Source organism: Acanthochromis polyacanthus, chromosome 17 (genome assembly GCF_021347895.1).
Source record: "Acanthochromis polyacanthus isolate Apoly-LR-REF ecotype Palm Island chromosome 17, KAUST_Apoly_ChrSc, whole genome shotgun sequence".
Classification (NCBI taxonomy): domain Eukaryota; kingdom Metazoa; phylum Chordata; class Actinopteri; family Pomacentridae; genus Acanthochromis; species Acanthochromis polyacanthus.
The window spans coordinates 24,472,176-24,485,599 of record NC_067129.1 but is presented as its reverse complement, the minus strand read 5'-3'; the positions used below and the strand labels follow the sequence as shown (position 1 = coordinate 24,485,599).

At 39.6% G+C, this 13,424-nt stretch overlaps 1 protein-coding gene across 2 annotated transcripts in view; it reads left to right on the top strand.

The window, feature by feature from the left end:
• The first annotated feature begins 917 nt into the window (after positions 1-917).
• The window catches only part of specc1 (sperm antigen with calponin homology and coiled-coil domains 1), a 77,266-nt gene continuing 64,759 nt past the window's right edge, over positions 918-13,424 (top strand). Inside the window, exon 1 of one of the 2 annotated variants that reach the window (XM_022199345.2) lies at positions 918-1,047. The gene's annotated coding sequence lies outside the window, so the exon portion shown is untranslated. Of the gene's footprint in view, positions 1,048-11,452; positions 11,560-13,424 lie in introns of those variants that run through there. The other variant, XM_022199347.2, reaches the window with a different exon arrangement.

The window sequence follows — 13,424 nt, the reverse complement described above, 5'->3', positions numbered from 1 at the left end:
CGGCACCTTGCTGGGACCCACTACGCCACAAACGATGACGTCATAGCTGCGGTAAACGACTTCCTACAGGAGCAGGATAAGACCCTCTATGAGAATGGGATCAAGGCACTACAGAGACGCTGGAAGAAATGTGTGGACTTGCAATGGGATTATGTTGAGAAATAAAGCATTGTTTAAATTGACTTTTACTTTTTTCTTGGTCAGGCTCAAAACTTATCAATCACCCCTCGTATCTATCTATCTATCTATCTATCTATCTATCTATCTATCTATCTATCTATCTATCTATCTATCTATCTATCTATCTATCTATCTATGACACGTTTATTAATTTTGCATCACCCAAAATTTGTAACCAAAGGCAGATTTTAGGGCATAAAGTGAAATACACTATGTGCATGAAGTCAATTGAATATTATCTATCCCAATTCCTAGAATTTTGTACACTTGTAAAAAAAAAAAAAAAAAAAAAAAAATCAAATCCTTCACCAAAATAGAAAAAAGGGTCAAATTTCACAAAACAGTTTTGGACATCAAATATAAGTGTATAAATTCAGAATTTAGTTTATTTAAGAGCCATGACTGCCTTACAAAATGAGAGTCAAAATATCTAGTACTGCAAAGGAGACTGAGATTTGTTTACCGTCCCGAGTGGTCGAAATTGAAAAGATAAAAGATGTTTGATACATAGAGGCAACACAAAGCCAGACGATGAAAACCATTTATTTCTTGAAAAGAAAACGAAACATTTTCTGATTTATGGAATTTCAGAACACTTGTTTATATAAGTAGCCAACTGGGAATGGTGACGACTATTAGTTACGACGACTATTAGACTGCATATCATACAGTCTAATTAAACGACTGTTTGTAAACAGACTGCATTTCCCAGAAACCCATTCGAGCACTGCGCCAAACTCTCTTCACGCGCTCCACCTACCGGCTCCTGCACGGGCCGGTTTTGACTCTTTAATGACTCGCGTGCGCGCGGCGGCAGCAGCAGCATCCTGACACACACAACAGCAGCGGCGCCGCAACACGGAGCAGGTGAGGAGAAGCTTCTGTCTACGTACTATGTTCCTCCATCACAATACGACGTTCCTGCTTCTTCCCGTCAGTTTGTTGACTTATAAAATACGTGAACTTTACCGTTAACGTTGTGCCGTGTCGGTGGACGGTGAAGCGGGCTGAGAGTCGCTCGAGATCAGTTGGTTCGTTCAGTTAACCGCAAACTGACATGACAGCTCGTTAGCAACAGTCACAGTAGTGCCGTAATGTGGTGACTTCACTCAGAAGCAGACATGTCTCTGATGCCACAACAGCGTGTCATAAAATTAGCCCAGGGACATGTTGTTTTCACGCTAATTGAACGTGTCACTGTATGACTAATGTTGGGCAAATGTAAGTAGAGCAACACGGACGTCTGCAGGATAATACTTCCCATTTCAAGCGGCTTCACATTTCGTCCTCAGTGTTTCAGTTTACTTGCTAATGTTGCCCTATGCAGAGTCGTGAGTTCAACAGGATCCCTGCTCGAGCATTAGCTCTCTGAGCATCAGTTTGATTTTCTCACTTCTTTTCCCCACCAAGTAGAAGTATTAATGGAATGATAGTGTTAAAATTACCAAGAAAATGGTCGTGTAATATCTTACCAGGCAGCTCAGTAACTTTTCCTCTGTGTGGAGGGACATGCCAGCTAATTTTCATCAGTATGTAAACACAATTTTACACTCATCCACTATTAGAAAATTCACAACAATCAATTTAAAAGTTAAAGTTAATAATTTATTAACATTTAGATTTTTTTCTTTGACTTTTTTGGAAATTGTTTTGAATGTAGAGGAAATCAGATTTAAGCATACTGGGATTATTATAGTTTGTCAAAAACCCCAGACTGATACAAAAATCCTCACAAACATGCAGCAGAGATCCTAATTGATCTCTGTTACCTCAGTGGTAGCCACAGTAATACACGTAGTTGGTTTCAACAATACAAGGATCCAAATCCATGAAAGGTTTCCACACAGTTTATTTGTGTACAGTAGCTGGGTGTTATCTACCACCTGCCTCTCCCAGACATAAACCTGGGATTGTACCAGGAGACAAAGTGACTAATGAATTAACCAAATCAGCTGTGCTGTTTAGGTTTTATGTAAATTTCACATCATACTGCCAATGGTAAGTTGCCTTTGGAACCGCTTCCGTGTCCTCCAGGCTGTGTTTGTTCACATGATCAGCCTGCCATTTGTTTCTCATTAGATCAGTTCCTTGTGAAGCCGTCCAACAGGGCTTTGTTGTGTTTAGGGCTATCTGTGAAAGTTTGTAGTTTATGCCTTTAATAGCTCCTTAAATGCTTCAATATGGTACACAATCCTGACTAAGCTACTGTGTGTGATTCTACTCTTGCCAGGTAACATTTACTGGTAAACCACATTACCAAAGTGTTCCAGAAACACCAGATCAGTGGCTAAAATAAAGATGTTTGAATAATAAACATTTGCTGTTTTAGCAGTGGCTTGCTGTGCAGCGTAATTGGACATCTCAGTAATGACAGAAGAGAAAGTTACGTTGTAAAATTTTCTAATTGCAGAGCTCCCATCGTAGTCAAGTGTATAGACCAGCCTTATTGTGACTCATGCATGACTGCTTTGGGAGAAGCCAAACTGGCAACAAATGACAGCTTTCACTTGTTTCTGTTGCTTTTGATTATGCCAGGAGAAAAGAGAATTCAAACATGAGCCGTGCACCAGTCATTTACGATGCAGTCAATATGGATTTGTTTGCAGATAATTACAGCCACTTTTTTCCCTTGGCTAGCCATCCAAGAAGGGGAAATAGTTGAAATCTGTCGTTGGCCTTTGGGGTTATGTTCAGGACAGGCTGTGCTAGACTTAGAATGTGGGTCATGTGTCAGTGTAGCCATGGGCAGTCAGACTGTATCCTCAATATTTACTGATGGAAGATTCTCCTGTCTTTTCTCTGTCAGTGACATATACTATCACAGTGTTAGCAGCCAGAGATATTACATAAAGACAAGATGCAACTGATGGGATTTTTAAATTTTAAATGTATTAATAATTTAATGGCTTTGTGTTTGCTTTTGGTGAACATGCTTATGTCCTTGCAGAACCTGGTGTAATGAATCCTCCCCAGGTTTTTCTGTAGCTTCTCTCATCCTTTGTTCAACTCATTATCCAGCCAGTTCCTGTCATTGGTGTGCTATTTATAACCAGGGCTTATGTGGGGTGCACCTATGTCCATTTCTGCAGTGGTAAAATGGCTTGTTTTGTTAGACAGAAAATTATATCTGGTGATCTCCTTGACTTGCTCTGCTCAATGAGAGGAATTTTAGTGCATGTGAAAATGTGACATTCTCAGGAGAATTCAAGGTCTGCTCTCAGAAATATCTCTAGCCAGTGCTGGTGTCCTGGAATCACTTATGGTAACTACACTGTTAGGGGATGGTGGGAAAATGAAGAGAAAAAGTGGAGTCCTTCATCCACGTGCTGTAACTGATGTATCAAATGAATCAGAGTGGGTGTGAAATAACATTTAGAGTGAGTTTGCCCGGTTATATTATCAGTGGTGAAAGACAGCAAGTGGAGTCTTCTAGTGACAGATGCTCTTCGATCACAGATGCCCTGTTAGTTTCTATGGAAGGACATTCCACAATAATAATGACCTACTGACTCAATGTAACTCTGAAGACAATCAATATAGTTCTCACATTCACATGCAGACTGTCCAAACTCCCAATACCTTGATATAACTTACAAGAAACCTGCTAGAGTGACCTTGTGGCATAGTATATTAGTGCCAAGAGTCAGGTTGGAGTTGTTGTTAGGGATTTTAGGTGTCAAGTTCAATATTTCTGTTGGCTGTATAGTGTGGCATGTCAACAATGTGGAGTGACAGCTACGCTAGAGATAAACATAGTCTCTGAGATGAAAAATGTAGTTTGAAGTGGATCTTATCTGCAAACAAATTCAAGACCAGATAAAGAATATCATGCTGTCTGTGTCTGGGTTGTGCAGTTTTGGAAGCTTCTGCAGACCATCAAGTGCACTGACTGTGTGCACTGTGCATCTTGGTAACGGTTTCCTTTACAGATATAGTCATTTGGAGCAAACAAATGTAATGTTTTGCCCAAGACGCCAGCTATTTTCTTAAAATGAACTTCAATGTTTTGTCAAAGATCCAAATATAAATGAAGAACACAATCGGTGTGTCAGTTCAAAGTGGTTGCTAAATACTTACAAGCCAGTTAGTCACAATAATTAAACCACCTGCCTAATAATGTTTAAGTTACTCTTGTGTCTTCAAAGCAGCTCTGACTAGTCAGGACATGGAAACGGTGTCTCTGGGGGTGTCTGGCACCAGGACGTTGGCAGCAGATGATTTGGTTCCTGTGGGTTGTGGGGTGTGGCCTCAGTGCTTGCTCCATGGCATCCCGCAGATGCTCAAATAGATTGGGAGGGCGAGTCAATGTCTTGGGCTCTTTGTTGTGTTCTTTGAGTCATTCCTGAACAGTTTTTGCAGCGTAGCAGGACACAGTATCCTTCTGGGAGACGTATCTGTCATCAGGAGGTGAGGTTGCCATAAAGGGGTATGCTTGGCCTGCAACTGTGTTTAGGTAGGTGGTATGTGTCAAAATATCATTCACACTAATGCCAGAACCCAGTGTTTCCCAGCAGAGCATTGCATTGATACAAGCTGATCAATGTTATTCACTTTACCTGTTTATCTGGTGTTAATGTTCTTGCTGATTGGTGAAGAGTATCTGAAGTATTACTTTTGTGCTCTGATATTAGTTTTGCGAAGTGCTGTGGTTTGTCTCTATGTAAACATTCATTACGTATTTATTGCTATGTGTGGTGACCTTTTGTCTATATCAAGGACAGCTCTTAAGCTCCTCAGCAGGAAGATCATAGGAAAATATTAATATGGTCAGAAGCTGATTTCTCTGTCTAGCAGAACTGTCAGCTTGCTTTCTCCCTCTCTAATACAGCCATTCAGAGAGAGGCACTCGGTGTGATCTGAGAAGAAAGAGTTGTTATCTGTCCTCAAGAGGCGAGGTCTTGTCTACATGCAGTTGGAGTGGCATGTCCTTTACTGCAATGGAGGAGGCTTTAATTGTGGAGATAAGAGGAGATGAATTGATTCGAGCAGGAATGAGTTCTAGATTGACATTCAGCCAGTTGAATAAATACAAGCGTCCCTCTTTGTAGCTGAGTGTGTGGCTTCCCTGTATGTTGTCAGCAGGTTGCAGCTTTAGTTTGTGATATTTTAACTCAATACTTTTGCCTTGCAAAGGCACAGATGGTTCCCAGCCTCCACAGTATTGCCAGGTGCAGTATTTTCTCTTTTTTTTGTCCAACATAATTTCCCAAAAGATCGATGGAGAAAATGCATTGTCCAGGCACATATTGTTTTCTGTCTGGCGGGTGTTTGTTCATGAAGGAAGGTAGCTCCAAGCATCTTTTTCCTCTGGCTATGTTTTTAGTTCATGAATGTCCCGGAAACAGACCACATACTTGACAAGCATCTCAGTGTAGCTCACTGGCTCCAAGGAATGCTACTCTTTTTGTAAATAGGTCATCTGAGCCATGTCTGAGGTAAAGTAAAGAAATATGAATATCAGACTTGTTTGCCTCCACTGTTGCCTGAGGGCAAGGACAATAAATTGTAAATTGTAAAAATGCAATAATAGATGATTTAAAATGATTGCGTTATTCCAGCCAAGTAAACAAGTCAAGCGAGTTTCCATGTATGATCTTTACACATGCATGGGGAGTGCCATTATAATGTTTGCTTGGTATCTGAATGATGTCTGACCCATTGTAATCTCTGTTGGTCTCCATACAATTTAAATTGTACACACCCACTGTGCTCATCAAATAGCTCTCATGCCACTGTGTCCTGTTGCAAACTCTAAAGACACAGAGAAGGGAATACTTCTTTTGGGCTGGACAGTAACTGTCATCAGTGGTGCTAATACTTTGATGTTCCATTCTGGAAAATCACAGAGCTCTGTGCTTTTATTTCCTCGCAGTCCTCGTGGATGCTAGTGTTTCTCTACAATCCGCCCACTCTTTGTATTTGTAGCCAGCAAGGCAGGCTGGAAAGTAGCTAAAGTTCCTGCAACGTGGCTCTGACTGACTGTTTATCAGACAAGAACTTTGACACCATCAGAGCAGGAAGTTTGGCCCTCGAGGGAGCCTGGCTCTGAGAAGGATGAAGCAGATGAAATATGCATGAGGAGGGCTGTATCCATCTCAGCTCCTACTACTGTGTGCTTGACGAATCCAGGACAGAGCAGTTTTGTGGGAAATAATGGCTAATTGTGACTGCTATGAGTTAGCACAGTTCAGGGTATCAGGTTTTTATTGCTTAGTCAGGGCCAAAAAGATCATGGTGCTAATACTGGGAAAAAAAAAAACTTTTTAAAGGGAAGACTTTTTTTATTAATTACTTTTTTCAGTGCAACGGTTTTATGAACAACCGTCATAAACCGTTCCTGTTTTGTACAGGAAAATAGAAAAATAAAAAAATAGATACCAAGTTTCAGCTGTTGAGTTGTATCAAAGTTAGTAATCTGCATTAAAATTCAAATTAAAGTGCACAGCTTCACAAAAATTACAACTCGTTTTGATGTGTGAATATTGAAAAGGGGGAATTGATGTCTCCACCCCTCTCTCTTGAGTAATCACAATTAATAAGCATAGATCCAAATTATTTTAAAAGTTCTGAACCCCTGCAGTATAGGCCCAAGAGCCAGCTGAACAACCTATTGATCTATGTCCAAATCGAAGGAAGTCATTAACTCAGCACTTTCCTCACTAGCTGTATGTTTTTCTCAACTTTTCCTTAACAAGAAGATGCTGATTTAAGCAACAGCTCTCGTCTTTAGGCTATTTCATATTCAGATGCCGAGAGATAGTTTTTCTATGTTTAGGTTGAGAAAATGTGACATCATGCTTTAGGGTGGGCTTAGTGGGATTCTTGGTTACTTTCTAGCATTAATTAACATCCGCTGAATCAGACAAAGGCAGTTAATACTGTAGTTAGTAACCTGAAGCATGTACAGTGCATTTCACATGTGAACTATTGTTTCTTAGCTGTAGGTTCAGAGTTCTCCAATCCCTGGAGTGCAGTCTGAAGCATCAAAAGTGTGTTAGTATTTCGTTAGCCTAATAGCATAGTTGCCTAAGTCATGAAGGCCAAAAAATGACTTGGGCAATTATGCTATTAGGCTAACTATTTGTACTATTTTTAGTGTGTTTGGCTTAATGGCTCTGTTCACATTAAATTCTCACAAATTACCACAGACTGTAGAAAGAGACGCACATTTGCTGCATTGTTTTGTGTGAAACCTGGCTGTATTTCTTCTAATACCTCTTTCTGCATCCTGTTGCAGACTAGTTTCACATCCCTCCAGACTAAAGGGGGAACACAGAGGGAGAACAGAGACCGTCTCACAGCATGGGATACAAACTAATCCCACGCTCTTCCTGTTTCACTTTAGCTGAAATAATGACTTTGCACATGCTCCTTTCCTACATCCAGATGCTGTACAGATGCTTCAGAGCTGCTGACGTGGTCAGGCTTAATTAACACATAAATACATGTGGACACATATTTTCCTCTTGTATATATTGCCAATTCCAGTGTTGTCTGAAATAATGCTTGGATGCACTGCTATGTTTTTAAATAGCAACAATAATCTGTTCACTAACTCGAGTGCAGATGGCCATTTGTTGAGCTGCTGCTATGGTAATGTGATACCAATAGTAGCAGCACAGCAACACCAGCAGAAGCAACAGATAGATAATCTCTCTTTCATTTGTAAGAAGCTTATTTTCAGTACTCTTGATACACTGTGATTAGCATCCAGCCATTTCAACTGTTGGACAGCATCATAGCTAGACAAGGTTTTAGTCGCCATTAGCTTATAATGAGGACTCAGGCTGGGTTTCTGATAGTAATCCATCTCTGAATACCACAATTTCACAAGTTGCTACATCAGTGGTGACAAACAACAGACCGTAACAACTATATCAAGATGTACATGATAGAATTTATGCACATCTTGAAGTTGGTGTTGTTGAGTTTAAATTAAATCAGACCCTCAAATACAGCGTTATCAGTAAAGATATAATGGTCGGCTCTTTTAAATATTGCTTGTTTTTTCCTTGGCCTGTTTGTCTTGATGTTTTGTATTTTTAAATGTAAAATGACAGGTTACATTGGAATCTCTCACTTATCTACTTAGCTGTACAATAATGCATACTCTGTGAAATCACAGCTTAATCCTCTTAGAGATCTGTTTCAAAATTACTAACCACATTCTGTTCATTTTGTGAGGCTGTGCAGAGTTTTACACTATAAAAAGTTACTTCTGTCACTACAAATGAATGCAATATTTTATTGAGTCTTCTCATTTTGCTAAATATTTTAGCATCTTAAAGCCAGGGAACCAGTCACCAGCAGAAGGCTTTAATTTAGTGAAGTTTGGTAACACTCCAAGCATTCCTTGAAAAGAATTACTCTAATATTAAAATTTCCAGTCAGTGTTACTTTGTTTTCTGAACAAAACTGAAATTTCACATTGAAATCCTACAATAATGTATCTTTTTAAATTATGCAGATTTTGTACAGAGTTGCTTCAGCTTTCACATCCATAATGATCATGGAAACTGATGTATTTTTAGCCACAGCTGAATCACCATCTTTGCACATTTTATATTTGTTTTCACATGCCGCATTCAGTGTTGTGTCTGTGTGGAGACTCTGACTCAGTGCTTTTTCCTGGTGCCAGAGGAGGGAAAAGGAAGAGATCATGAATCAGGCTGCATTTACTGTATGAGTTTCAGTGTGTCTGCTGTTATTTTTGTCTGGGAAGTGTGTTATTCAATGCCCTGTTCACTCAACCTTTTGTATCACACAATGGCAGGAATCCCCCCAAGATCATCCAGCCACGTGGCTTCATGTTCCATCATTATTTATTAATGTTTGGCCTGTTTCATCCTCCAGGGGTCTGTTGTTTCCTATTTCCAAATTCATTCATATTGTCGGTGTTGAGTTTTATTTTATATAGACGTTCTTGGCAGTATGGAACCTTATTGTGTTTGGAAATTCTTAGCAAATTCATCATGCGCAAGTTGGGTGTTTGTATGGCTGAGACATAGTCGGTATACTTACTGGTAATTACTGGTCTCTCATTGGATCGCATGATTGCATTGTGGAGGTGGATATGAAGTAAATGAAGTGGCCATTACCTTGGCTCCTTCAAGTCTATGGTCTGTTTTGGACATACTGGACTGTCTTTCTGTTCATGCAACAAAAATACGCTAGCCAATGGAAAGCCCTGCACAGGTGCTACACCCTCTTGGCAAAACACCTCAGTACTAGATAAAAAGCCGATGGATGTTTGTCAGTGATTGGCAGAGTTCTTCAACAGTTTTGGCTGATTCTTGTCATTTTGCTTTGCTAATTTATGATCAGCAATCTTGAGAATTCAAGTAAATAGCTATGCTGTAAAGCACAGTTCAAAGTGTGTGCTAATAGGAACTGGCAGTTGGAGCTGAGCCACATTACACATTTTGTTGTCTTACTGATTTCCATCTTTCACAGAACATTGCAGTGACTGAATGACAGTTAAGCAGCCTTTAATGACTGTTGTCTGATTGATTGGTGCTGAAAAACAATGTAACTCATAAGTCATATTTGAGAACTAAACCAAACCCTTAATGTGCATTTAATAACCAATGTTAAGCCTGGTTGAGAGGATATAAACAGATGCATCCTTATATCTGATGGCATTGCACCCTTTTTCACACATCTCTGTAAATGTATTGGCAGTTGACAGTTATTAGACAGACAGTGCCCAGTTGGAAAAGTTTAACTAAAAATTTAATTTCATATTTTAGGAAAAGTAATGTCATGTGATTTTAAGTGAAATGTGAACTATTGCATGGCTTTGCTAGGATTTTATTTTAATACATGATGAATTTCACTTCCTTGTGGGATTTGGAGTCACGGGTCAGTGTTTTTGAACTATTACCCCCATTGGGCATGTTGGGTCCGCACTACAGCCATTCATAAAGGGTAGACAGGAATAGAAAAAGAATATAAAGTCATCATTGTCAACTATGTCTCTACAGTTGACCCCTATAGCCATTTTACATATGGTAAAATAACAGAGCAATTGGAATGTTAACTATTTCTGTAGCATCAGGATATTTAATTTTCACAGATACCCTTTAAACATGATGAAAAAAAATATCTCTTGTGGTCATAGTGTAATCCATAGTTGTCCCACAAAAATATATGACCACAGGGGTGGTGAGCAATCACAGGAAAGATGCAGTGTTTTGACACCATGTAAAAGCTGCAATCTGAGGTTATGTCATCAGTGGCAACATTGCAGAATCTATGTAGTCTAAAGCATGTAGTGAATGTCAAATCACATTTGAAATCTGTGTCTGCAGCAGGGTGTGAAACTGTATGTCATGCCTAAAAAGCGTTCTGAACTGTTACTCAACTCTTTCCCCTTTAAAAGGCAGTTTTGTGGTGTTGTTGGGGTGTGGTCAAACCAAGTTCTTCAGTTTACCACTTGCCACAAACTGAGGCTTGTTTTATCCCCACCCAGAGTGCAGTATGCTCGCTACCCACATGCTCGACGGCCTCAGCATGCTGCTCTTTGTGGGATCAAAATTAGACCAGTATGGAAGAACATAAATTGCTGACCCCTCCACAACTGAACCACCCTCGTATTATGGAATGTTTCTGAGACAAAGATTGGCTTTGTTTTTGTTGATTGCTGCTTGTGCCCAACCAGTCTGCAGATAATTTGGAAATAAAAAGCTCATAACAGTGTCATGAATCAATCTTTATTTTTCAAAATCTACTTAAGGGAGTCGGATATAAATTGGGAATAATGCACAGACATGACACTAAAAGATCACCAGTAATTGTTCTACACAGCTGTGTTTCTTTAGTTTAACGATACAGTAAAATTGTTGTGCCCCCCCCCAAAAAAAAAAAAAAAAAAAAAAAGCTGCACACATAGTAGTTCCACGGTGAATCAAATACAGGAACCTGTCCTTCTCACAGTGGTTTAGGGTGTGTGATCACTCCCAATAAACAATAATTACCCTTATTCAGACAGTGCATGGCTCAGTAGTTCCCAGGTCACATGTTGAAGAGGTTTTCCTCATCCTGGTCCATTCTCCGTTTCATGCTGTCTGTTTGTCACATGTAAGGAAAGGTCTGGAAAAACTTTGAGAAGAGAAAAACATGCCCATGGTTGAGACACAATTGCTCTCTTCCCTTTAGTATGAGAGAGAGTGAAAGAGGCAACAGCACACAGCGGTTGGCAGCCTGCAGCACTTCCTCATTATGACTGCTGCATGGAGGCAGACAGACGTTGATTCTGACCCTTCATTCTCACCCACAGAGTCTCTGTAGAGCTCAGTAAAGGACAAATATTTTGGTCAGTTGTGCTGCAGGGCACCCAGGCAGAGGGCAGGCTGTGGGACAGCATCCAGTACCAAACACGTGAGTGAAGTGCACCACTGTTTCTGCATGTTTGCTTTTTTCTCGAGCATTTTCTCTATGACACCAATTTGCCAGTACCCTCTTCCACATTACTCACTGCCTTAAGCTCTTGGATGATTTTGGACTGTGTTGCTATATCTTCAGTCATTGTTTTGTAGCTTTTCAGGGACGATGAAGTTTATTTTGGATTGAAGATGAAGCTGGTGACTGTCTGATTGAAATGTAAATGTTTGAAATAGGAGCAACTAAAGTCATTTTATATAACAAGTCAGGAAGAAATTGACTGAGAACATCTGCTACCAATATTTCTGCCAGGTTTCTCACATTTCTGTCAATTACCTCAGTGTATTTAAAGGGGAAATGTGACAAGGCTAAACTTTGCAATCCATAAGCTGTGTAGGGGTAGTATTTAAGTTTTTACAGCAGTGGCTAACCAGAGGGTGTGCTATTTAGGCTCATGTTATGCTTTCAGTATGTTATGTTAAAGTATATTTAGCTTTTTAAATCTTACTTCTAACCACAGAGCCAGGCAGGAAGGAACTCAAGAGGATATGATGATGCAGACTGACATATAACCTACCGTCTTAATATATTTTTAAATATAGCCATTGCTGTTAGGAGCATATAGGGTGCTTAATAGTTCAGTTACTCACATTGCTGCTTTTTGTGGTCTGTTTGTTATAGGTTGTGGAGCCATCATGTTTATGCCCATGGTATTAGTTTAAAATACTCCTATTTAACATAGCTGCAAAGCATTGGTTGGTTGTACTTTACAAAGTTTGAACCTCTTTGATTCTATTCTCTGGATGGCGTAAAATGACTGATTATTGCAAAAGCATCCAACCATACCTGAGTGCACTTTGCCTAATTAAGCACTACACAGGAAGGCAACAAGTACAGCAGCTGCTCTTTTGCAGGACTGCAGTTTCCTCAATCATCACAAGTGTTTTTTTAAGGTTTGCATTAATGGCTTTGACAGGATGTTCATTTTTGCACTCAGTTCCTACTGATAGCCGTATGCATTTCACTTTCATCTGTTCTATATTCTACCCAAACACATACAGTAAATGTTTGCACTGAAGCACACTTTGTCTGCACTGCACCAGAGACTGCATAAGGTCAGTGAATGGTCAGGACTGGTTAGCTTGGATTTCACTGTGTGATCTAAGACACTTTGTGGTTGTGGCAAGCTGAGCTGGCCAAGTTACATATTTGTGCAATGAATGTGTATATGCATGACAGATATTCCTTTGTAGCTGTTAAATAGTAGTAGTGGGTTTGTGTGAACTAAATAAAAAATTGTCTGTCTGTTCTATATTTGCTGAGCAGCAGTTGTACTGCAGGTGGCACCTTCAAATGATTATACATGCAATTTTTTTTCAGTCAAAATATAATTACCGTTTTTTCTGAATAAGGGACTGATATTTGTGAGTTCTTGTGGACGTAAACTTGTATAATATTTTGTATTTTGTTTTTCCTAGAGTCATTGCTGCTAAATTAGTGGGTCCAATAGAAAATGGAGCCACAATGAAACACAAATGTCATACTTGAAGGAATGAAGTCGTGATTTTTGACATGTCAAATTTGTTGATCTCTTTTATATTTCTTCTTGATCTTGTTATGTGAGCAATTTGCATTATTTATCAGTGTTGATCTTGGTTATGTAATGAAAGCACATTAGCCTCTCCTGTAGGGCCTTATCAGATCAGATGATATCTGCGAGATTCTTTCTTCAAACTGATAGCAGTTGTCAGTTCTTCTCGACTCCTCGTGACTTCTCCTTATCTCCATTCTGCAGTGCAGTCCAGGAGCAACTGTCACATTTCTCTGAGAAAGTTCTCCAGTATATTCACGTCCATTTTCAG